General features: G+C 41.2%; 1 protein-coding gene across 4 annotated transcripts in view; it reads left to right on the top strand.

The window, feature by feature from the left end:
- The first annotated feature begins 241 nt into the window (after positions 1-241).
- The window catches only part of CHD6 (chromodomain helicase DNA binding protein 6), a 213623-nt gene continuing 188770 nt past the window's right edge, over positions 242-25094 (top strand). Inside the window, exons 1-2 of one of the 4 annotated variants that reach the window (XM_053573512.1) lie at positions 343-396; positions 12454-12564. The gene's annotated coding sequence lies outside the window, so the exon portion shown is untranslated. Of the gene's footprint in view, positions 397-12397; positions 12565-25094 lie in introns of those variants that run through there. The other 3 variants (XM_053573515.1, XM_053573513.1, XM_053573514.1) reach the window with 3 other exon arrangements.

The raw sequence follows: 25094 nt of genomic DNA, 5'->3' as shown, positions 1-25094 counted from the left end.
TCGGCCCGCGGGACCCCGGCCCCGCCCCACCCCCGTGGCTCCGCCGCTCTGTCCCGGGGGGCGGGGCCGCGTGCGGTAGCGCCTCCAAGGCGGGGGGCACGAGGCAGGGGGCGGTGCGGCCCCAGCGTCAGCCAATCATTGCCGCGATCACATCCATGCAAATACGAGCACAATGGAGCGAGCCCATCACTCGCCTCTGCAAGCAAGCTTGAAATGGGCTTCTGCCTGAGCGGCAGCGAGAATAACCAATGACTCTGTGTTTTGGGCCGGCGAGGCCCAATGGTGCCGCAGGGAAGGCGGGCCCGAGCTGGGTTAGGGTGTCCTTGCAGGGTGTCTGAGCTAAACTTCACCAAATAATAGCTGTTTGTATTTTGGCTGCTGCAGGAGCCATTTTAGGTAAGTTCTTCTCTTAACTTTTTATTTTCCTCCCTGGCCTTGGCGGACCGGCCTTGTCCGCAGGCCTCCGGCCCCGCCCCACCGGCCGGGCTAGGTTGCCCCTATGAATGGAGCCGGGATGAGGGGCTGCGGCGGCGCTGAGGCCCGGCCGGGCCGGGGTCCGAGCGGGGCCAGCAGGCGGGCGGCCTGGCGGAGGGCAGGCGGCGGCCTGAGGCCTGAGGAGAGGGTCGGCCTGTACCTCCCCGCGCTCGCGCTCAGGCGGCGCTCGGACCGGGCGGCAGTCCTGGGAGTGCGCCGCTGCGGGCCGCGCGGAGGGGCGGGGGTTCGGGCAGACCCCGGCCGCTGGCCTGGCGGGCGGGGCGGGGCGAGTGGGGGCGCCCCCGGGGCGGGCCGCGGAGGGACCCCCGGGCCCGGCGATGCTGGGGCGGGGCGGGGGTGACCGCTATTCCCGCCGCCGCCCCCGCGGAGAAGTTGCTCTATTCGCGTCCTGCGTCTGTTTGCAGGGGTGGAGGAGGGTGGGCTGGTGCCAGGCTGCTGCTCCGGGAGGGGGCGGGGGCCCCGGCGCGTCCTCGGTGTCGTACCCCCTACGCCCCCTTCTTACGCACTGGCGCGCGCTCTCCCCGAAAATTGGAGCCCTAGAGGGGTCCCAGAGCCCCGCTGCCAAGTTTTATGCATTATTAGATTGCATGTTTGAGCCTTAAAGGAAAAAAAAAAAAGGAATCTGACCTCTTCGGGGTATTTATTTTCTTCGCCGTTAAGAAGTAACGGAGTTTTGCTCCCAAATTTCCAGGGACATGCCTGTCAGATGTGTGGAGGGTTGGCGGCTACTTGGGTTTTAGAAAGATGTTATTAGGAAATCCCCTCACTAGTGAGATAATTGAAATTTGAGTTTGTTTGCAGCTTCAGTTTTATTTGATCCAATTAAAAATGCATAAGCAGGCACTTTATATTTGTGTACATAAAGTATTCCTAGTTCCAGTTATGACTAATGTGACTGTGGTTTCAGTAGTGTGGGATCTAATAAGGCAGTATAATTCAGTTTTGAGCTTGTAGGCCCGTGTTCCCCAAATTAGGGTTTATGGACTATTAGTAATCTGGCCAAGGTTTCTGGTGAATCCTTGGCATCTCTTAGCATCTTTTTCTGGGGCTTATGTGTGTACTTTATATTCCACCTTCCGAAAACTACTCATTTCTGCTGTAGCTAATCCATAAACAGAGAAAATACACATTTTAAATATTAACATTTTTCAGGATATCTGGGATATTGCCCAAGATTTGATTGTTATTTACAAAATGGTATATAAGAATAACACCCTAGTGGGCCCCAGATTTTGATGTACTTTAAGGGAATATGTTTGTAGCCATTGGAAAAATCAGGACAGAGACCACTCTGTTTGTGCTCCCAAGGTCAGTTGTGACCAGGCTGACTTATTGGGGGTCTGTCCCATTGACTGCAGGGCACAGAAGAGTTAAGCCAAATTGGAAGATCAGGTTGGCAACCTCAGAAAGGGAGTTTTTGTGAACTTTGTGGCTGTCTGGCAACAGAAAGAAGGTTTGAGATCTGTGTATGATAAAATGATTAGCATGAATTGTCAAGTAACGTGCTTTGTGCCAACCAGTGCAGGTGGTTTATAAGCAATGCCTCACTGTAACTGAAGGCCTTGGGAAAGTGTGGAGTGGTAAGATTATTAATTTTGGTGTTCTTTCTGTGCCAGGGCAGATTTCATAGATGAATTATGATTCTTTTGAATTTAAATTTTTTTCTTGATTATAGATGAATTATGATTCTTTTGTATTTAAACTTTTTCTTGATTAATGGACTATTAAAAGTTAGCCTGTGCACGTCTTTCCCACCCCATCCCTTTTTTGTTAGCTTTGGAGTTTCCCTTAAAGTAATCAGAAAGCAATACTGTTCTTGGTATAATCTGGCCACAGGCAGAGTAAATCTATATCTACTGTGAAATTAAGAGTTGTGTCTAGCCTGTGCAGTGGCTTGCACCTGTAATCCCAGCACTCTGGGAAGCCAAGGTGGGTGGATCGCCTGAGCTCAGGAGTTCAAGACCAGCCTGAGCAAGAGTGAGACACTCCTTCCCCCTCTAAAAATAGCAGGGTGTTGTGGCAGGTGCCTGTAGTCCCAGCTACTCTGGAGGCTGAGGCAAGAGAATGGCTTGAGCCTAAGAGTCTGAAGTTGCTGTGAGCTATGACACCATGGCATAGTGCCTCTCTGTCTCAAAAAAAAAAAAAAAAAAAGGAAAAGAAAAAAGAGTTGTGTCTCAATGTAGTATCACAGTCTTCCTGAAGTCAAATTTTTTATTCTGCAGTTATTTCACATTTAGCTCTTCTGTTGGCAGCACTGCAAACTTTGAATATGATCAGTTTACAACTTTCACATATTCTGTATCCTTATAATTATTTTTGTGATTTATTATTAGTATAGTGGGAGGTTCTTTGAACTCATCAGTGTTATTATTTAAGGCAAACCACACAAGCATTTGAAAGACCAGTTAAAAGTGAATTGGGGAAACGTGACTAACACTGCTACATTTCTGGAAGATCTTTGGCAGTTAGTTTTTGGAATTTATTGATTTACTTTTCTTATAACTATTTAAAATACTAAAGAAAGTCTGAAGTAGAATCATATATCTCTAGAAACCACATCTTGTGATTTTGATATAATTTGCAGAAAACCTATCAGAAACAACAGGCCCTTGGGCTACTATGTCTTGGAGATACCTTTGGTTTGTACAAGTTTTAAAGAAATGTTTTGGTTTTCTTGGAAGTATGGCTTCTCCCAAGCAGAGTTTGTGGTTATGTCTTCCTGTGTTACATCAGGAGGTTCCACAGCCTCAAATGTAGGAAAAGTGTATTTCCTGTAGGTGCCTATTTTTCAACTTTTATGGGAAGTCTTTGTATTGGTAATTACCAAATGGGGTCACACATGAACCGCACATGTTCTGAATCCCTTTGAACAGGTTTAAGCATACAAGGACTCTGCCTGCAAAAATATCTTTGGTGTAGGACAAGGACATCCATGTCAACCGATGTCCTTCTCCTTTTTTCTTCCCATTATAGCAAGGCTTGAAATATTTATTTTTAATAAATACTTAGAGGTTCTCTTACATTCCTCATGCAAAATTTTAGTTTAATTCAAGTGAAAGGTACAGCAAAGGTATTATATTGAAAACCCTGAAATACAATAATGGCCAGAGCTTAGGTATTTGTTCCCTAGAAAACATTTTTGTTTGCAATGGAATGTGACATACTTGGGGAGGGGGGCAAAAAGAACTAACATTGATTTAATACCTGGTGTATGTTTAGCACTCAGCTAGATACTGGGGCTGCAGAGATGAAAAAATATCCCTGCTTTCTTAGACATTTCATGAGGCCAGACCGCAAGCTAAGAGAAATGAAGTAACTTAAGTCTACAAAGCTAGTAAATGATAGAGCTAGAATTTGAACCCAGATCGTTTGGATCTAAAACATTTTTCCATTAATAACTTATACCCTCTCTATAAAGATTTCTGTAAAAGCTTGAATGGGTTGTCATATTTTAGTAGTATGGGGCTGGGCTAACTTATACACTTTTCTTAAGTTGTCCTTCATATGCATCCATTTTTCCTTTTTTCCTTTTTTCCTTTTGAGACAGGGTCTCCCTTTATCACCCAGGCTGGAGTGCAGTGGCCCATCATAGCTCACTGCAACCTTGAACTCTCCTGGGTTCAGGTCATCTTTCTGTTTCAGCTTCACTAGTAGCTGGGATTATAAGCACGAAGAGGGGTATTAGAAGATAGTAAGGGCACCCTTTTCCTTATAGTGTAGGAGCAGTCTTCCTTAAACATATAGGACTTCATACGTAGCCTGGTACAGTAATAACCATAAAGTGCAGAGGGAGAATGCAGTCACTTTTTCCTTGCCAAAATGTTCTTTTCTTTAGTTCATGTTGTGGAGGCGTTGATACCCTCATGAGAAATTCTGTTACTTCCATAAAAGTCCTGAAGGTAGTAAAATGGAGTTATTTTAGAATATTCATCCCTGTTCCCATTTCTGAACTAAATTCGTTTTCAGAGAATCCAAGGAAAAATGTTTATTTTTGCCTGTAGTACCTGTATTTATTGGTTTTTATAGTCTGTAATATATTCTTTGTCATTTGCTATCATTGTTCTAAGACCGTTAGAATCAGTGTTGGTATATCTGACATAACTTAAATAGTTCCTATTTTGAGAAATCAAGTTTTTTTTAAATTGATTAACCTTTTTCTTTATAGTCATAATGAAGGAGTTAAAAATTTTAGCAAGGAAGAAACCTGATTTTTCAATGGACTGACATAGTGCTTTTATCTGCTAGCTATTTCAGATGAACTTAACATACTAAGTACTTGAAAATTTTAGAAAATGAGGAAGTAGAATTTTAAGATTAACTTCATGACAGGAATCCAAACATATATAGAAAGATGGGTACTTATTTGTTTTGTTTTGTATTTTCTTTTTGAGACAGTCTCACTCTGTGCCCTGGATAGAGTGCCATGGCGTCATAGCACACAGCAACCTCAAACTTTTGGATTCAAGCAATCTTCTTGTCTCAGCCTCTCAACTACCTGGGACTACAAGGTCTCACGCTTGTTCAGGCTGGTCTTGAACTCTCGAGCTCAGGTGATCCACCCATCTCAGCCTCCCAGAGTGCTGGGATTATAGGCAGGAGCCACCATGCTTGGCCATAGGTACATATTTGAACTTTTTTTTTTTTATTTACTGTTTTTTTTTTGCAGTTTCTGGCCGGGGCTGAGTTTGAACCCGCCACCTCCGGCATATGGGGCTGATGCTCTACTCCTTTGAGCCACAGGCACCGCCCTTGAACTTTTTTTTTTTTTGAGACAGTGTGTCACTGTGTCGCCCTCAGTAGAGTGCAGTGGTGTCACAGCTCACAGCAACCTCAAATTCTTGGGCTTAAGTGATTCTCTTGCCTCGGCCTCCCAAGTAGCTGGGACTACAGGCACCCACCACAATGTCCAACTATTTTTTGTTGTTGTTATTGTTGTTTAGCAAGCCCGAACTGGGTTCAAACCCACCTGCCTCTGTGTATGTAGGTGGCACCCTAACTGCTGAGCTACAGGCAAGCTGAGCCAAATAGTTACATTTTGAATATATTTTGGATTTTTTTGTACACTGTGTGACCAAGGTATTTTGTTTTTGGAATTTTTAAAAAATTTTTTATTTATTTATTTTTTATTGTTGGGGATTCATTGAGGGTGCAAGAAACCAGGTTACACTGATTGCATTTGTTAGGTAAAGTCCCTCTTACAATTGTGTCTTGCCCCCAAAAGATGTGGCACACATCATGGAATTTTTTTTTTGAATTCTGAGATTGTCTTTAAAAGGGCAGGCTTCAGAGTAAAAAAAGTTGTAGTACTGTGGTAACAGTGACCTTCAGTTCTTACCTAGTTAGGTTGAGGCTTTTTAGCCTAGGATTCATGGACCCCTAGGGAGTCTTTGGCTCGTGTGTGAATACCCTAAAATAGTATGCAAAATTTTGTTAGTGCCTGCAGTTTTATAGGAAGAGAATCCATGGCTTTTTAAGATTCTCAAAGGGATTGTGACTCTCATTCCCCCACCCCAATCCGTTTCTACACGCATACAAAAAAATATTAGGGATCATTGATTTAGGTCATTCCAAAACAATTGCTTTGCAAGAGCAAAATCTTCTGCCTGGAGGTTGACTTCTTTGAGCTTTTTTGTCCTTTAGCAGGTTCGGCAATCTCAGGGTTGATCAGTTGGCCTGGTTTGGGTGAAGTATTTCTGCATTCCTCTGGGCACTATCCAGGTATTTCCTGTGGTCATCCTTAAAATTCTTCCCTCCCGGTAATCGTATGAAATGCAGGTGCTGCTCTCAACACCTGCAGCCTGATAAGAATTAAAGAGTGGGAGGCTTGGGGGCAATTGCAAAGGCGGTCCTAGAGGGTCCTGGAGGTCTTGTTTTCAGACATCTGCCTTTGCAGATGGAACTGGAGGGGTGGCCGTGGCAAAAGCTCCTGACATTTTCTTGCTTTGAATACTACTTTTTATTTATTCTGTTACTGCTTCATTCAAAATTTTAGGAGGAAAAGGGTTTCCTTTCTTATACTGAAGAGGAATAATTAAGAAAGAATCCCTCCATTATTTTATTTCCTAGATTTTTATTAGATGCCTTGCAACTTCTATTAATGCTGATTTTTAGTAGAAGTTCTTAAAATAATAGGGTTGAACATATAAGCTTATTTTAGACTGCTTAAAAATTTTACAGAGAATGTGTGTATAAAGCCAAGTGTTACTATAGAAGAAGGATCTCATATTAAAGTTCTCTGTCTTATTTTATGATTTACTTATATAGGAACTCAGGCAGTTGGATCAAAATTGCAGGGACATCCAAACTTGGCTTCTCTTCTTCATAATGGAAGAAGAGTTGTTGTCTTAGGCTACACATTAAATATACAAACATGAATGAAAGCTGATGAGCAACAACAAAAAAGCGCATAAATTTGTAATATCTACCACCACAGATAAGCAAAAAAGTTCTCACATACTCTGCATAGCCCTGAGGGCAGCAGGTTGACCATTCCTGTTAGAACAACAAGAAAATTGTAAGCAATGGTAGGAGGTGGTTGAACCTAAAGTTATCCTGCAAATTTTCTTATAGAAGTCTATGAATAGGAGAAAATCATTTTATTTGGTTTGATATGTAGAAGTACGGAAAATGCTTAAGCTTGTTCAGGCAGTTTGGTGAAGGGCATTGATTCCTGTAAGGGGATTGCATTTGCTTTGTTTATTAAGTGTATGAGTAAAGAAGTGTATCTGGACCGTTTTCTTTGAGTTCAAGAAAAACTATCAGTATTCTAAGAAATGCTTTGAAGGATTATGTCTGGTAAGCTAAGTCTGGATCATAGATTTTATTTACTGAAAGAAATTTTACATAGTTTAACACAGAGATTCTGTATTTTTGGCTTAATTCTTTCAGTGTTAGCAGCCTAAATGCAGATGTGGATTTGCATGAACAGGTGAGGCCATCACCATCACTGATGATGTGGTAGAATCGGATCACTTTATAAATAATGATACCAGTAGATTGCTTCTTTAAGCAAACCTGGTATAGTATCACTTAAGGGATTTAGGGATATTTCGCTTAATTGAATTAACAATTTTGCCTCGAGTTGTAAAAATACATCGAGGAGGTGAAAGAAGCCATTAATGACCAGGTCCAGAAAGATAAGTAAAAATGTAAAATTAATTCCTCTAGATTGGGCCACTGAAAGCTGTCTACAAACTGTAGAGATCTGTGGACTCTTTGCCTGTGTGTGGCAAGCGAGTGCATGACCTGAAAAGAAGCATGTAGATGTGTTTCTAACACTTTGTTAGAAAAATATGCCTGCTGGCTCTAATAATAAAAAATGTTAGTGTGCATAGTAGTCTTTTTTAACTTATTTTTTTCTGTTAATTCATTTTCCTGGTATTTTATAAAAGTATTAGCTATGGATTTCCAAAAGACAAAAACTATTTATTTAGAGACAATCTCAGTCTGTTGCCCAGGCTAGAGTGCCTTGGCATCAGCGTACTCATGCCAGCCTTAAAACTCCTGGGTTCAAGTGTTCCTCTTGCCTCAGCCTCCTGAGCAGCTGGGACTATAGGTGCCTGCCAGTATACCTGGCTACTCTTGCTCAGGATGGCCTTGAACTTCTGAGGTCAAGTGATCCTTCTGCCTCAGCCTCCCAGAGTGCTAGGATTACAGGTGAGAACTACCATGCCCAGCCCAAATCCAAAAACTGTTTTTTTTTTTTTTGAGACAGAGTCTCACTATTTCGCCCTTGGTAGAGTGCCATGGTGTCACAGCTCACAGCAACCTCAAACTCTTGGGCTTAAGTGATTCTCTTGCCTCAGCCTCCCAAGTAGCTGGGACTACAGGCGCCCAACACAATGCCCGGCTATTTTTTTGTTGCAGTTGTCATTGTTTAGCAGGTTCTGGCTGGGTTCAAACCCGCTAGTCCAGGTATATGTGGCTGGCGACCTAACCACTGAGCTATGGGCTCCAAGCCCCTAAAACTATTACTAATTCCTTATCATAGAGAATGCTTTGATGGAAAACATCAGTGTTACCTTAGAGCTTGTTAGAAATGTTTGGACCTCATTCTAGACCTACTGAAATAAGCTGGGGGGTGGGGGGAGGTGGGTAAGCAGGAATCTGTCTTAACAAGGTATCCTAATGATTTTTGGGCACACTGAAATTTGAGAAGCATTGTTCTACACCAGCACTGTCCAGAATTTTCTGCTATGATGGAAATGTCTGGTATTGGCAAGGGAGCCACATTTGGCTTTCAAACCTTAAAATGTGGACTATGACTGAGGATGAGAATCTAAAATTTATTTGATATTAGTTTAAATTTAAATAGCTACACATGGCTAGTGGGACCAGTATTGGACAGCCCAACTCTAGACCCTTTGGAGCAAAAGTGGGTTTGTTTTTCTTAATCTGTAAAGGAAAATATAGTAGAGAACAAGACTGTCCTTTAGTCTAAAGTGAGACTAAGCAAGTCATATAATAAAATTTGACACTATTTGCCTATTTATATTTACCTATTTAGTTTTATCTGAAAGTTCATTTGAATGTTTGGGAAATAATAGGATCAAAAAAAATAAATTTTGATTCCTCCTGTACGGCTTTACAAACTGCAAAGTAGTTACTTTGGCGAGACCTTATGACCCTTCAAATCTATGATTAACTTGCATGGTATCTTTCAGCGTGACTTCTAAAGCTTTTTTCTTTCATTTAAAGATTTAAGACAGGCAGCTTTTAAGTGTGCAATAATGTAGTCCAATTCTCAATAAAAAAACGCTGGTTATGAGGGTTCTATTACTTCAGTGGTAGGAGATTTTTACTATATAAAGTATTTCAGGTTTATTGGTCAGCTAACTTAGGGAATTATTTTTCAATTTATAAAGAGAATCTTTGTTTTTTGTAATATTCATCAAGCTTCTTTGAGAGACGGAGTCTTATCCTTTGTCTCTTTCTAATTTGTTTAAAAATTGACATTTTAAAAAATTGACTTGTAACTAGAAGGGATTTCTTTTGTTCATTTGAGGTTGCCTATATTTCTCCATCTCCCCTCCTCAGCTGCTTGTATTTCAAGTTTTAAATTTCCAAAAATCAAGGGTAGCATTGATTCCAGTATATTGAAAATTATTTTGTGCTCAACATGTGGAAGCAAATTTGTCTATAGAGCTACATGTAGAGTCATAGCTTTTGAAATGCTGTTCCAGGCACCATAAAATGCATCCAGTCACACACCAGCTTTATTAAATACACATACTAGGTTTTAGGTTTTCAAGCAGGAAACTGTTAGTCATTCAGACAGTGACTCTTGAAGTAATGAGAAACAGTAAGGGGTGTCTCACGTGTTTTATAGACTCAGAATGTTAGAATTGGAAGGTTCCTTAAAGATCTTGGGTAGGGCTGCCAGCATAGAAAAATTTATAAAGCAGCAGTGCCTGCTTTGCTGATGGCATGAGTTAATGCTGTGTTGTCTTCTGTTGGTTTTCATTACGAATCAGCACCGTTTCTCATTAATTTTGTTGTAGGGGCTGTCATATACTCTTAGAGCAGAGTGAAAAAAGGGTTATGGTGGTAGGTTATCTGGCCGAGGGCTTCTGTTTAGCTGAAAATGACACAAGTACCCCTTTGGGGGCTTAACATTTTGTCATACGCTGCTTTGGGCTTTTTTTTTTTGTCTGACTTTCTCCAAAGGACTTCAAGTTCTAGATCTTCGGGCTTTTTTTTTTTTAAGAAATGAGGTCTTGCTCTGTTTCCCAGGTTGGACTTGAACTCTTGGGCTCAGGTGATACTCCTGCCTCAGCCTCCTGAGTAGTTGGGACTATAGGTATGTGCTACTGTGCCAGGTTCTCTGAACACGTGTATTTGAATTACTGTTGAGGGGTTTATTGAAATTGAACCTCCAAGTTTAAAACGTTTGGAGGTTCCTTCTTCAAGTTGCTTGCCATTGCTGCTACTGGTTCCTGGAATGCCTTCTGAGCTGTCAGCTCAGAGTGTGACTTCATAATCCACATAGAAATACCAGTCTCCTCATTTACACACAGCCATCATACTCTGTCCATCTTATCTGCCCTCTGCATCTGCAGCGTTTCATGCCAGCAGGACTCGGTTTTCTTGACTGTGTTTCATGCATACTTTTGAACCAAGCTTTGTTGTTACAGTAACAGTGTGGTGGTGGCAGTTCTGTCTAGTAGAAAGAGCTAGTTTAATATTTACACATCATAACTAGCCTCTTCAAAAGCAAAGCTTCTTTTTGACTTCTCAGGAAAGCAAAGAGGCAGAGTTGGAAGGCACTTCTGAAGACATCTAGTCTAATTTCATCATTTTATGGATGATGGAATGGGGTCCCAGTCATGTGCATTTTTTGTGAGGCCTATGAGTGGTAGGGTCCTGAAAACCCACACAACTCTCAGAGGTTAGGGGAAAAGTCCCCTAAGTCAAAAGAGAACTGAATTCTAACAGTGAAAATAGGGGACAAGAGTACTCTGAGATTAGGAATGAACCTGTGAAAGACTGTGTGAGTTTTTAATGTTCTCTAAAATGAACAATACAGATGTTATCAATGAAATGTTACATGTCTTTTTTTTTTTTTGAGACAGAGCCTCAAGCTGTCACCCTGGGTAGAGTGCCATGGCATCTTAGCTCACAGAAACCTCCAACTCCTGGGTTTAAGCGATTCTCTTGCCTCAGCCTCCCAAGTAGCTGGGATTACAGGCGCCCGCCACAACGCCTGGCTATTTTTTTTTGGTTGCAGCCGTCATTGTTGTTTGGCGGGCCCTGGGCTGGATTCGAACCCACCAGCTCAGGTGTATGTGGATGGTGCCTTAGCCACTTGAGCCACAGGCACCAAGTCTCTCTGCTACTTTCTACATGAACCTCTCTGTGCGTCAGTTTCCTCATCTGTGAGGTAGGGGTAATAATAATATCTATCTCATAGTTTTTTGAGGGGATTAAATCAGTTGATTTATGTAAAACCTCAAAACAGTGCCTGGCCTGTTGAAAGCATGCTATAAATGTTGGATAATATTAATGAATCAGATATCAGAGGGCCAGAAGAACAAAGACAAATCATTACCAATCTTTCTAATGTTAATATTAAGATATTAAAAGTTTAATAGCACCTTTAATTTAATTTTTCCCTTTATCTAATAGGTATAGCTGAGACTACTCAATAATCATGCTCTTAAGGGAAAATAACATAGAGCTTGCCCTTAAGTAATTTGAAATATAAAGGGAGATGAGATATGCTTAAATACCAGTACACAGATAATTGTGTTATTACAAGATAGTGAGAAGTGTGATAAGAAAGGTAAAGGGATTTGGGAGTTCCGAGGGGGAATAGGGAGTCAGAAAAAGCTTTGAGTCAGGGCATTTAGAAGAGCTGGGAGGGTGGGCAGGATTTGGACATGTGGAAACTGGGTGAGGTAGGGAGGACGTCTCTAAGTGGATGAAAGCAGAGAATCAGAGGCCTGTGGTCACAAATCTGGGGTGCAAGAGTATACAAAATGTAGTTGAATACACCTATGCAGAACCATAATGTATCAACTGGTGATAAAGACTAAGGAAAAACAACAAAGAGGGATAAAGAGACAGTGGGTTAATACAACTGAGAAAAGCACGCTGAATTTCTGAAGAGTTCTTTAGGGTATCTTTTGAAGGATCATGAGGCAGAGCTGAATGGCTTTTTCCTGTGTGATGGTCTGAGTTTATGCTATTTCCTGTATTCAGAGTTCTCTGCCCCCCACTCACTCCTGGCCTCCTCTAGATATTTTCCTTTTTGAGACTTAGAAACAAGACTCTGTGTCTTCATGGGGCCTTTACATCAGCCTGAAACAGCACTTTTGGAGTTAGAATTTGCCTCTCTAACTAATTGGTGTTTCATATTGAATTGCCTTTGCCTTTTCCCATATTGTTATTTATTTATTCTAGGAGTGTGTGATGTGCATTTGTTTGGTAAACAGTCATTGAACGGTCACTGTGTTTCAGCCATTACTGGGCACTGGGAACTTGAAGATGATGAAGCACATGGTCTCTGCCCTGGTGGAATGCACAATCTGTTAGAAGAGGCAGAGGTGAACTGCTACTATAAACATCATGGTAAATGTCAAATCGAAGATATGTCCAAATTTTGTTAGAACACAAGAAAGGAAGCAAACATGAACCCAGGGGAGCTGGTTAGGGCTTTTGAAAGGGAGGACCTTTTAAACTGGTTCTTGAAAGTTGATTTGGAGTTTTATAATCAGAGATCAGTGTCTTGAGTTTGGAGAGCCTTTCATGCACAAGTTCGAGAACCACTCTTACGGAGGGGCCTGATGAATTGGTAATGATTTAGGAGACTATTGCAGTGGCTTGGGTAGGAGATAATTCTTTGAATTGAGGTGTTGGGAATTGAGCCAAGGAGAGATGCAGCTAATTTTTTTGTTTGTTTTAGTTTTCTTTGTGTTCGTCTCCAACAATTTTTTTTAAAGACAATCTTGTTTTGTTGTCCTGTGTAGAGTACAATGGTGTCATCATAGTTCACTGTAACCTCAAACTCCTGGGCTCAAGTGATCCTCCTGCCTCAGCCTTCCAAGTAGCTGGGACTAGAGGGGTCCACAATGACCAGCTAATTTTTCTATTTTTGGTAGAGATGTGGTCTCTTGCTCCAGCTGGTCTCAAACTCTTGACCTCAAACTATCCTCACCCCTCAGCCTCCTAGAGTGCTAGGATTACAGGTCTGAGCCACCATGCCCACCTTCAGATATAACATTGAAAATACAGAAACCATATAAAGTATCCAGCAACATATGGAAAGTATACCTTAAAAATGAAATCTAAATTCTAATTATTTAATAGCTCAGGAACTTAATGACTGACTTGTGTATGCACTTGGCATTTCTCTTTGCCAAGTTTATTTGTGAATGGGGATAGTACTAAAAAAAATGCTGAGTGTCATTTTTGAATCAGCTCTTTATTCTCCATTCTAATGGAGGGCAGTTGAAACCTAAAACAGTTTTTTTGACTTATAGGCATTTATATTCCATGTTGTATCTTGAAAAGCATAAAACCTGCAGAAAGGTATGAGAATAATATCATACTCATCTCCCCATTAGCTACGTTCATCTGTCATTTTGCCAGATTTGCTTTATAAATTTGTCTCTCTCTATGTCGACTTTTTTTTTTATTAAAGCTATTGCATTTGTGAGTCATTTGCAGACATTGTGACACTTTACCCTAAATATTTTTCATATTTATGCTAAGAAAAAGGGCATTTTTTATACCCATATATCAGGAAATGATATACAACCAATATGTAGTTGTGAACTAAAGTAAAATCTTAAGCCCCCCAGCAACTTAATGGACCCTGTCTTGGCCAAGGGGACCCCAGAAATATTTTAAAAATTTAGTTGCCAGCCGTGATCTGATATGCCTCATTCCTTCCCCCTCCCCTCCTAAAGGCATCCTTTGTCACTCACTAACAGGCCTAAGGCGATACCAGGCAGCTTGAACCACACCTGCAGTCATCTGTTTACTTAACAGATCCCATGGGTCTGGGTCTGTGTCTAGTGGGTTGTCTCTGATCAACAGATTTAAGCTTAAAACATTCCAGGCCTTTATACAAAGCTTCATTTCTTTAACCCATCACAAATCAAACTCTTCAAACCTACCTATAACCTGTAATGCCCCGCTTTGAGATGCCCTACCTTTTCGGCTAAACCATTGTCTGCCATCCATGTATTGATTTATGACTTCATGTGTTAATTCTTCTCCCCTGAAATGTATAAAACCAAACTGTAACCCTGCCGTGGAGGCACCACTTACTCAGGGCTTCTTGGGTGTGGCTCTTTGGGCCTTGATTGTGCGTATTTGGCTCAGAGTAAACCTCTTTAACTTATTTTGTGGAGTTCGGGTTCTTTACCATTCACACAGTTTATATTTAAATTTTCCCATGCAAATGCTACTTAGGCCTTTACCCCTCGGCTTAGGATCCGGTCAGGATCTAGTCAAGCATAAGGTATTGTATTAGGTTGTCCTGTTCTTCCGTTTCAATTTTGAGTACTTTAACCTGATAGTCACAGGATTCAGAAATGGAAATGGGAACACCTTACAGAGAACACTGGCCCAGCTTCTGGATCCTTCTCTGCTTACCTCCTTCCATGCTCCCCACCACTGGCCAGGCACTGGCCTTCTTTAGAAGGCGGGTGGTAGACTCTGCAGGTGTTAGTTCACATCTTCCTGAGGATAGGAGAGGCTTTGGCCTGACAGTTACTTTTCATTTTAGGTTTAAAGCCATTCAGGTCACTCATGTTTAATTAAGAAAATGTAGTAGTAGTGTTAATGAGACTTTTAGAAATGATTTTCATAACTGACTCTAACTTACTCGAAACATTAAGAATTTGTCTAATGCAGGCAGTGCTTGTGGCTCAGGGAGTAGGGCGCCGGCCCCATGTGCTGTAGGTGGCGGGTTCAAACCCGACCCCGGCCAAAAACTTTTTTTTTATCTAACACTGTTTCTTGAGAACCACTCATTATCATGACCTGTCTTTATTTTTATTTTTGTAACTTTTAAGGGCCCTTTGATTCCCCACTTTAATATTGTTCAAGGTCATGTCTTGTTGGTCCTTTGCCCTTTTAGCTTTATACTCCGTCCTGGGCAGGCTATTCTTGATGTTTCAACTCTTGACTCAGAAATGTGTATTTCCATCCCCACATTCTTCTGTGATCTAAACCTTTGTTTCCAGCCACAAACATAGCAGCTTCACTCCTCTTTCCCAGTCCCAAACTGAACTCAACATCTTTTCACGTAAATCTGAGCACTGGTTGGATTGTTAGGCCTGGATGGTGTTTGACCAAGGGGCTAGAAACATTAGAATCATGTTATTTAACCAGTTCATGTTCACCTACGCCGTGCACTCACACACACGAAGGGAATCTACGTCAACCAAAGACAGGGCCTTGCTAAAAATGACGTTTCCAGCATTAGGATTCGGAGTTAGGCTTTGTGAAATGAATTCTTTTAACCTAGTGTTTCTTAACCTTTTTTTCCTTTCATTTTTGCTTCCCAAAGGAGCCTTTATAGACAATTTTTTTTTTTACCATTATTGCCCTCCCACCAGAATTTTAATACCGCACGTGTGCTGTGTATCTTGTTTGTGTACTCTGTGTATATCTGCTTTATAGGTAAACGAGTCAGACATTGTGACCAGCATCTCCTCCGTGGGGCAACACCACTCTATTGAGAATGCACTCTCTAACTTAAGTGGGAGGCCCCCTGATGACTCAACTTGAATTGGGCCAGAGAGTCTGCTGTGTCTCCTCACAAAGAATTTACCTTAGGCTTGCACCTGATTGCTAAAACTAGAGCTTCACAGTCTCGTGACCATAACTCACAGTCACAAAAACACTATATTGTGTACAGAATACACACACATATTTGCAGTACATGTATTTATAATTAATTCAAAGATGTTAAGACCCAGTATTCTTTCTTATGATTTACTATTTTCTGTTCTTTAGTCTTTTAAAAATAGGTTTATTGAAATATAATTTGCTTCGTAAAATTCAACAGTTTTTTTTTTTTTTTTTTTTGGTAGAGAAAGAGTCTCACTTTATCACCCTCAGTAGAGTGCCGTGGCTTCACACAGCTCACAGCAACCTCCAGCTCCTGGGCTTAGGCGATTCTCTTGCCTCAGCCTCCCGAGTAGCTGGGACTACAGGCTCCCACCACAACGCCTGGCGATTTTTTTTTGTTGTTGTTGCGGTTTGGCCAGGGCCGGGTTTGAACCCGCCACCCTCAGTATATGGGGCCACTGAGCCACAGGTGCTGCCCAAAATTCAACAGTTTTTATTCTATATATTTTTAAATATTTATTAAAAAGAAATGCTCCTCCTGACCTCCTGACCTGCAGAAGCATAACAGCTGGTGAGAAGAGCAGGGAAGACCAGGCAGCTGGTCTAGAGACTTTCCACTAGAGAAAGGAAAAGAGGCGGGCCAAGGTCCCAGCCTTGAGCCACTGTGCCAGTGGTTGTCCACCTCCCTAATGCCGTGACCCTTTAATACAGTTCCTGTGGGTTGCGACCCATAGGTTGAGAACCGTTGCACTATGTTCACTGCAGTCACCTGATTGCGCTTCATAAAAACCTTAAATATGATTGAACTGGCAGTTTTATTCTTTAGGATGGGGATAAAGGCTGAGGAGCTCGTGGCAGGAGTGGGCTGCAGAGAGCTTTTAAAGACCACAGGTAAAATTGCTCTGGTGAGCAAGCAAAGGGCTTGCTTCTCAGGAGTGGGAAATGGACACCTTCATTCTGTGATTTGTGATGCCAGCATCCACCTTCCTCAGAGAGAGAAGGCGATGGACAGAGGGAAGATTGGTCTTACATTAGAAGAGTCTGAAATTCTTATCACTGTATTTAACTGAATTTATTCATCAGAATATTCGGGGGAGTGACTGTGGTGACCTGTGGTCAATTTGCTGTCATTAACCTGTTGGGAAAAAGGGGAAAGAGCACTAAAGAAGTGAAATAGGGGGCGGCGCCTGTGGCTCAGCGGGTAGGGTGCCGGTCCCATATGCCGGAGGTGGCGGGTTCAAACCCAGCCCCAGCCAAATTAAAAAAAAAAAAAAAAAAAAAAAAAAAAAAAAAAAAAAAAGAAGTGAAATAGGAAACTAAGTTTTCATGAGGAGAATAGGAGAGGAGAGGATCTGAAGAAAGAGGTACAGCTTAGCTGTGGTGGGGTGTGTTCACCATGGCTGGGGGAGGCCCTGCCTGGCGAGTGGGGATCAGCTGGGAAGCCTCTGGTGGAAGGGCTGGTAGGGCAGAAATAGGGTAGGACAGAATAAAACCAAGGCTTCCCTCTCCCATCCCAGAGCAGTAGAATAATTAGAGCAAACATTTATTGAAGGCTCCCAATATGCCAGGCACTAAATATTCTTTTATTATCTCATTTAATCCTTTTAATACCCTGTGAGATTATGGGTTCTGTTACTACCCCATTTTACTGATGAGGGAACTGAGGCACAGGGAGCTAAAGTCACTTGTTCAGGGTCACAGGGTTACTTGTTCTTATACTTTACGTATGTAGATAAATGCCCAGGGTGTTGGAGACCTTGCCTTGAATTGAGTGAACCCCCTGCTTTTGGAACCATGTCTGCTGTATGCTTCAGGAGCGGAGCTTTCCTGGAAGATCCCACGGTCGTCACTTAAGTCATTTAGCCTCCACGTTGCTACCCTGAAGTTCACTCTTGGAGGCTGGTGACCAATACTAAAAATAACATCCTCCTAGAGAATATTTATAGTTTTTTCACTCCCTCTTCTGGAGTACAGACTGTGCCTTATCTGGGAAATACCACTTATTTTGGGACTCTAGAGTTGGGCATGTCCAGTGGTAAGTCATGTTTCAAGTCAGTTCACCAGACATTTGCATGCTTTTTTTTTTTTTTTTGTAGAGACAGAGTCTCACTTTATCACCCTCAGTAGAGTGCCGTGGCGTCACACAGTTCACAGCAACCTCCAACTCCTGGGCTTAGGCGATTCTCTTGCCTCAGCCTCCTGAGTAGCTGGGACTACAAGCGCCCGCCACAATGCCCAGCTATTTTTTGTTCTAGTTTGGCCAGGGCCGGGTTTGAACCCCCCACCCTCAGTATATGGGGCTGGCGTCCTACCCACTGAGCCACAGGCGCAGCCCCATTTGCATGCTTCTTAAGAGCTCTGCTATGCACTTGGTGTTGGGGTGATAAATGTGATCACAGGAGAAATAGACATGACCGACATTAAAATCATCGTAGACCAAATTAAGTAGAACAGTCAAAGAAGGGGATGAGGATAAGAAGAACTTTCTTGAAAGTCAGTATCTGAGTTTGGTTTCAAAGGATAAACAGGAGCTTGTCAAATAAGGTAGACAGACAGTCAAATAAGGTAGACAGACAGTCAAAGAAAAATTAAGTGAAAATTGCTAGAGAAGTGGACAGAGACTTTCTTCTGATACCATCACTAACGTGTCTAGATTTTTTATGAGGTAGAGTTTCCAGTTGTAAAATTCTGTTTTTTCCCCTTGTGTCTTAAAATGCTGTTGGGATCCAGTGCTTTAGCAATTGGGTTGAATACCTGGGTATTATGTTTCCGGCCAGTTGCAGGGGAAATGCTACACATGTAGCCCCTGTGGGCACTCTGCAACTCCAGGCAGATGCTTGTTTCTTGCTTATGTGAAGGGACGATGGCACATGGGTCGTTATGAAACTTTGGAGATACACAGAAATCAAGAAACATAAAATCCACATGGACAGAAACAGTTGAAGCCCTTCCAACAATACCAATAAGCCAAGCAAGTTGGAACTTGCACAAGTTAATTAGAAAGGACATTGTTGACTGTCTCTTGGAAGTGAAATAATACAGTCTGTCTTAAAACTTTTTGTAGTGACCTATGTATTGCCTGTAGCCTAAATTGCTTGGCTAGATTTTTCATGTCTTATATGAAAATACTGTAGTTGATTATTGTTATTTAGAAGGTATTTAGGCATTCAGTCACAAGTGTTTACTAAGCACTGACTGTTTGGGTGGGAGGTGATGTGGGTGAGGACGGTACATAGAACTTGGGTTTCTGGAATACACACGTAATATGCATTCTGGTAAAGTATACTAACCTCGAGTATACTACTCTGTGGTCTTTTACATGTGTGTATACCTGTGTAACCATCACCTTCAGATCAGCACACAGAGCATTCCAGCACCCCGTAAGGTTCTCGTGTGAACCTTCCCTGATGGTTCCCCCATGCCAGTTGCCACTCTTTTGACTCTGACTTCTGTCACCAAAGATTAGTTTTGCTTGTTATTGAAATTTATATGGAATAATTCAAAATGTACTGTTCTGTATCTGACTTCTTTAGCTTAAAAGTAGGTGAAATTAATCCCAAGTTGTTGGGGAGCGCTGATTATTTATCAGCCACACTGCTAGGCCATTGAGGGTTGCATGTGAATTTATTGGTGTTATTCATTTATTCAGTTCATGTTTACAAGTACCTCGTACTGGTGCTCTGCAAGGGCTCAAAAAGGAATACAGTTTCTGCTATCAAAGACTTTCCAGGCTAATGAAGGAGACACAAAAATTACTTTCACCAGGTGAAAATGGTTTTCAAAAGACAATAGAGGAGGGTAAACTTTCTTATAGTCAAAGGATTATTAGGAGTTTTTGAGATGGTCAAAGGTGATAGCTCCTGCATACATGTGGAGGTGTGAAACAGCGAGGTGTCTTCAGAGATCTGCAGTGATGACACTTTGATTTTAGATTGATTAGAAGGGTTAGAATGCAAAAAGTACCACTTTGGGAAGAAATCTGGGGGAAAACATTGGTTTATAATTATGTTTTACTTTCATCTTGTGGATGTGACTTTAGCATACAGTTCTGAAAATAATGTGGGAAGAAGGCAAAGTATGGAGGTGAGCTTTGATGATTGCTGCAGCTGAGGGAGAATGTTCCAGCAGTGCTCTTTACTGGTGATACTGTGGAAGACTTTTATGAGGTTAGATAAAGCTGTACAGATGTTTATTACAAATGGTTTTTTTTTTTTTTATTAATTGAGATAACTTGAGATGTTCCATTAAGCCAGCAAAAATTTCCTAGGGGTAGATTTTGATGTGGCATCTCTTCTCTATCATGGAATTTTGTAGCAAAGTATATTCTGCCTTGTATTGTTTTGCCTGTAGTTTGCTAGGGCTGCCATAACCAAGTACCACAGACTGGATGGCTTAAACAACAGAAATCCATTTTCTCACAAGGGTGGCAGCCAGACATCTGAGATGAAGATGTCAGTGGGTCTGGGTTCTTCTGAAGCCTGGCTGCTTAGTTCCTGGATAGCTGCCTTTCGTCAGGTGCGCGTGGTCTTTCCTCTGTGATTGTCTGTGTCCACATCTCCTTTTCTTATGGGGACAGTGCTCATGTTGAATTACAACCCCCCAGTGACCTCATTTTAACTTAACTATCTCTTTAAAGACCCTGTCTCCAAATTCAGTCAGAGGCTAAGATGGGGAGAAGAATTCGGGCTTCAACATAAGAATTTGAGAGGAGAAACAATGGTTCATAACATGTATTTCAGAATCTGCTGTAACAGAGTTGGACTGTTTGCATTTGTCACCTGAGAAAAGCAAAGGTTTAGAAAAGTTTTAAGACTGGCAGGTGTTGCAGGCAGCAGTCTGGTGGGACCCTGGTGGGCGTTGGGTTCGCTGGTAAAGCACCGTTGAGCTTTGGGTAATATGACTTAGCACCCTATGGTTTCATATAAATTAATAAAGATGGAAAACAGATACCCACAAGGAAAGAGCCTGAACAATAAAGGCCACTGTCTTCGGGGTGGAACAGACCATCTCTTTCTTTTTTACCATTTAAACATCTGTGTTTTGTTTTGGTTGTTTTGGATAGGGCTGAGTTAAATAGCCCTGGCATTCTCCTTATCAAAAATTTGAATACCAAAGAGCTGTTTTAAAATCTGACGACCTTACCTTTCCACCTCCTTGGGGACAAGAAATTGTTTTCTGTAGGATTGTAGTTTGATTTTTCTGTCATAATTGCCACAAGGAGGGTGGGGAGGTTTCTTTCTCTTTTGAGGAAGTGTTTTTTTTATGGTCACTTCTTAAATTGTTTCCTTTGGAGAGCAAGAGTACCTGTGGCTCAGTCGGTAGGGTGCCAGCCATATACCAAGGGTGGCGGGTTCAAACCCAGCCCTGGCCAAACTGCAACCAAAAAAATAGCCGGGCGTTGTGGTGGGCGCCTGTAGTCCCAGCTACTCGGGAGGCTGAGGCAAGAGAATCGCTTAAGCCCAGGAGTTGGAGGTTGCTGTGAGCTGTGTGAGGCCACGGCACTCTACCGAGGGCCATAAAGTGAGACTCTGTCTCTACAAAAAAAAAAAAAAAAAAAAAAGAATTTTAGAGGACCTGCTTTAGAAGTCTATGGTAGCAGATGAGGCTTGTTGTAGGTACCCGAGAGCTTGGGAATCTTTGGTTTTAAGTGTAAATCTTTGGTTTATTATAATGGTGTGTGTCCTAGAGTTGCTGTTATAATTTTTTTTCCCCCAAAATTAGAACTCTAATACTTGTAGGCTATTAAGAGAACTCATGCGGAGTTTAATAAGATGTGTTAGCTCACACCCACTGGTAGTAGGTGCAACCTAATGTAAGGCAGAGAGTCTTGATAAGTCACAGCATGCCCGGTGTTCTCAGGTTACATCCCAGTTAATGCCTTTCTTTGCCTTTTTGTTCTGTTCCTCAGTTATGGGCTGGTTGATCATGAATTAGACTTTGCCCCGGGGTATTCTGGGTCCTAAGTAAGCACTTCTAAATTTTGGAACAGCAAAAGCAGTATGCATTATAGCTCTAATTTCTGTTCATATTAATGTACATACTTGTCTTTGACTTGGGTGGCTGTTTATTGACGAATGAGGTACTGAGGTACTGAGACATTGTTAATTCTCTTAAAAAGGAGTAAATTCATTGTTTGAAATGGGACATAGTTCAAAAGTGTACCCAGAATTTTACTTAGCTTCTGCAGAAGCAAAGCTCTCTTTCTCAAAAGACTGTTTAAAACAGTAAATATTCCCTGTCCCTCTAGCAAATTAAATGTCTTAAGTTCCAAATTTTTCTATTTTGTTTTCATTCTATGTTCTATTGTTCTATTCCACTTAGATTTGACTAATCCCCACTTTATTGCGTATTATGCACAACCTTTTAAAAAATTTATTAAGTAGAGATTACTAAGAATAGTACTCTTAAAAACTGTTTTTTAGCCATAAAGGTGCTAGTAGTGCTTAAAAGCTTTGGATATAGGGAATCAGTGGCCATTGGACCTGTAGGAGCTGATTTGAAATTCTCTATACCTTGCATGTTTTATTAGCACTTTCCATCTGTGAAAATTCTTTTTGAGTGATTGCTTTCCTGTTTTCTAGACCTGTCTCCTGGTTTTCTTTCTTAAGGACCAAAATAATTCTTTAGTGAAGAAAAGAGATTGGATTTGTGGAGCCACAGCTAACCCTGCATTAGGGAGTGGGTGGCACTGTATGTACCTTTGGCCCCGGAGAGTTTTCTTAACCACTCTGTTTTAGACTCTTTTAGTTGCAAACAACAGAGATTTAAGCCTACCTAGTTTCGAAAAGTGGTATAGGAGATTGAATCATTGGTCCCAGTTCTTCACCCTGGCATAACCCAATAAGGTAGGTGGAATTATGTTCCCTGCCCCTTGATTTTGGGCTTGGCTTTTATGACTTATTTTGGCCCAGTGGCTTTTGTTCTAGTGAATTAAGACAAAGGCAGAGGTTTTTTAGTGTGCTTGAGCTGATCCTCTGATGCCTTTGCCATGACCATGAGAAGAACCCTGAATATCTGCAGCCCTTTCAGCCTGTGCCACATTGTGACCTAGTAGAGCAAAGCTGCCCCAGTAGACTTTAAAGTAGTGCCAACTATCTCAGATGCCTGAGTGAAAATAAGGTTCTTATTGTGTGCCACTGAGACTTTGTGATCTGTTGTTCCGCATTCATGTGGCAGTAGATGACTAACTAGCATGTCGTCCTGCTGGATCCAGCACCTCTCTAGGGGCTCTCCTCAGCAAGTTTTCTTGGATGGTCTCTTTATTTAGTATTTTACCATTTATATCGCCCCTTGTAGGTCAGCCTCACCCTTCTTTTCTAACCCACTGGCTTCCTCATCGTAATCAATTGCCTTTATCTACTTTATAGCTCTGTTTTCTTATATGTTACGTTCCTACTTAACTTTTCGTGCCCAAAGCACTCCTCAAGGCTCCTTTAGGCTCTCTCAGCTTCATAATTTCTTTTTTTTTTTAATGTGCTATTGGCATCAGTTCGCTAGAGATGCATGGAATTATTTTTGGGCTCTGCTCTATTGGTCTATGCATGTTTTTTTTTTTATTGTTAAATCATAGCTGTGTACATTAGTGCAATCAAGGGGTACAGTGTGCTGGTTTCATATACAATCTGAAATATTCTCATCAAACTGTTCAACGTAGCCTTCATTTTCTTAGTTACTGTATGTAGACATTTGTATTCTGCCTTTAGTAAGTTTCACCTGTACCCATTCTAAGATGCACTGTAGGTGTGGCCCCACCCATTACCCTCCCTCCACCCTAACCTCCCCACTCCCTTCCCCTTCCTTGGCCCTTTCCTCATAGTCTTGTGGTATAGTTGGGTTATAGCCTTCATGTGAAAGCTAGAATTTAGCTTCATAGTAGGGCTGAGTACATTGGATACTCAGCTTCATAATTTCTTAGCTTCTGTTGCTTAATGCTTTATTCTTTTGGTATATTCCATTTCATTAACCACTGGTAGGGTTTATAACAGTGGTTCTCAACCTTCCTAATGCCTCCTAATGCTGCAACCCTTTTAATACAGTTCCTCATGTTGTGGTGACCCCCAACTATAAAATTATTTTTGTTGCTACTTCATAACTGTAATTTTGCTACAGTTACGAATCGTAATGTAAATATCTGATATGCAGGATGTATTTTCATTGTTACAAAGAGGTCCCAATCCATGGGTCCGGTCGCAATCCACGGGTTGAGAACCACTGGTTTATAACAATTACAAGGCATTGATTGATTAATCAGTTACCTCTAACTTTTTCTAAGTATGTTTTTGGGTACTATTATAAATGGTACTTTAAAAAATGTTGATTTACAACTGTTCCTTGCTGGTATGAAGAAATATAATTGGTTTCTCTCGCCCAAGCCCAGGAGTTGGAAGTTGCTGTGAGCTGTGTGATGCCATGGCACTCTGCCAAGGGCGGTTTCTCTATATCAATCTTGTATCCATCCTATGACCTCACTAAACTAATTTATCAGTTTTAGAAGCTAATTTTCATAGAGTCTTTGGGATTTTCTAAATTAATAGTTATGCCAGCTTCTAATAACTTACTTCTTCCTGGGTTGATCTCTGTGCCTTCTGCTGCGATTTCACTCCCAGGGTGGTATTCAATACCTTTGATGAGAGTAGACATCTTTGCTTTATTCCTGAATTTAGGGAGAAGTAATTCAGTCCCTTTTACCGTAGATTTCTTACATCAGGTTGAGAAAGTTCCCTTTTGTTCCTAATTTGCTGAGAGTTTTATCATAAATGGATATTGAAGTTTTAAAGTTACTCTTTGTGTATCTATCGATGTGATCCTATAGGATTTTTTCTTTTGTCTGTTGATACAGTGAATTATATTGATTTTTTAATCTTATGTTCCCGAGATAAATCTCAATCTTGATATATTATTCTTTTATTTATTTTTATTTATTACTGGATTCAGTTTGTTTTGATCTTTGTCTTTAATCTATGATCTCGTATTGTCTTCGCTGGGTTTGGTGTTAGGGTAATGCTGACCTCATGAAATGAGATGGGATGGGATGTGTTCTCTCCTTTTTTGTTTTCTGGAAGAGTTTATGTAAAATTGGTATTATTTCTTCTTAAATATTTGGTAAAATTCACCAGTAAAGCCATGTGGGCCCAGGATTTTCTTTGTTGGAAGATTTTCAACTATAAATTCACTATCATTAGTTGGTATAGAACTATTCTAGTTCTCTATTTGTTTTTGAGTAAGCCTTGGTAGCTTGTGTCTTTTGAATAATTGTTCAGTTCATCTAAGTTGTTCAATTTATAGGTATAACATTG

Source organism: Nycticebus coucang, chromosome 21 (assembly GCF_027406575.1).
Source record: "Nycticebus coucang isolate mNycCou1 chromosome 21, mNycCou1.pri, whole genome shotgun sequence".
Lineage (NCBI taxonomy): Eukaryota > Metazoa > Chordata > Mammalia > Primates > Lorisidae > Nycticebus > Nycticebus coucang.
The sequence above is the reverse complement of the archived record's forward strand: the minus strand, read 5'-3'. Positions and strand labels throughout refer to the sequence as shown.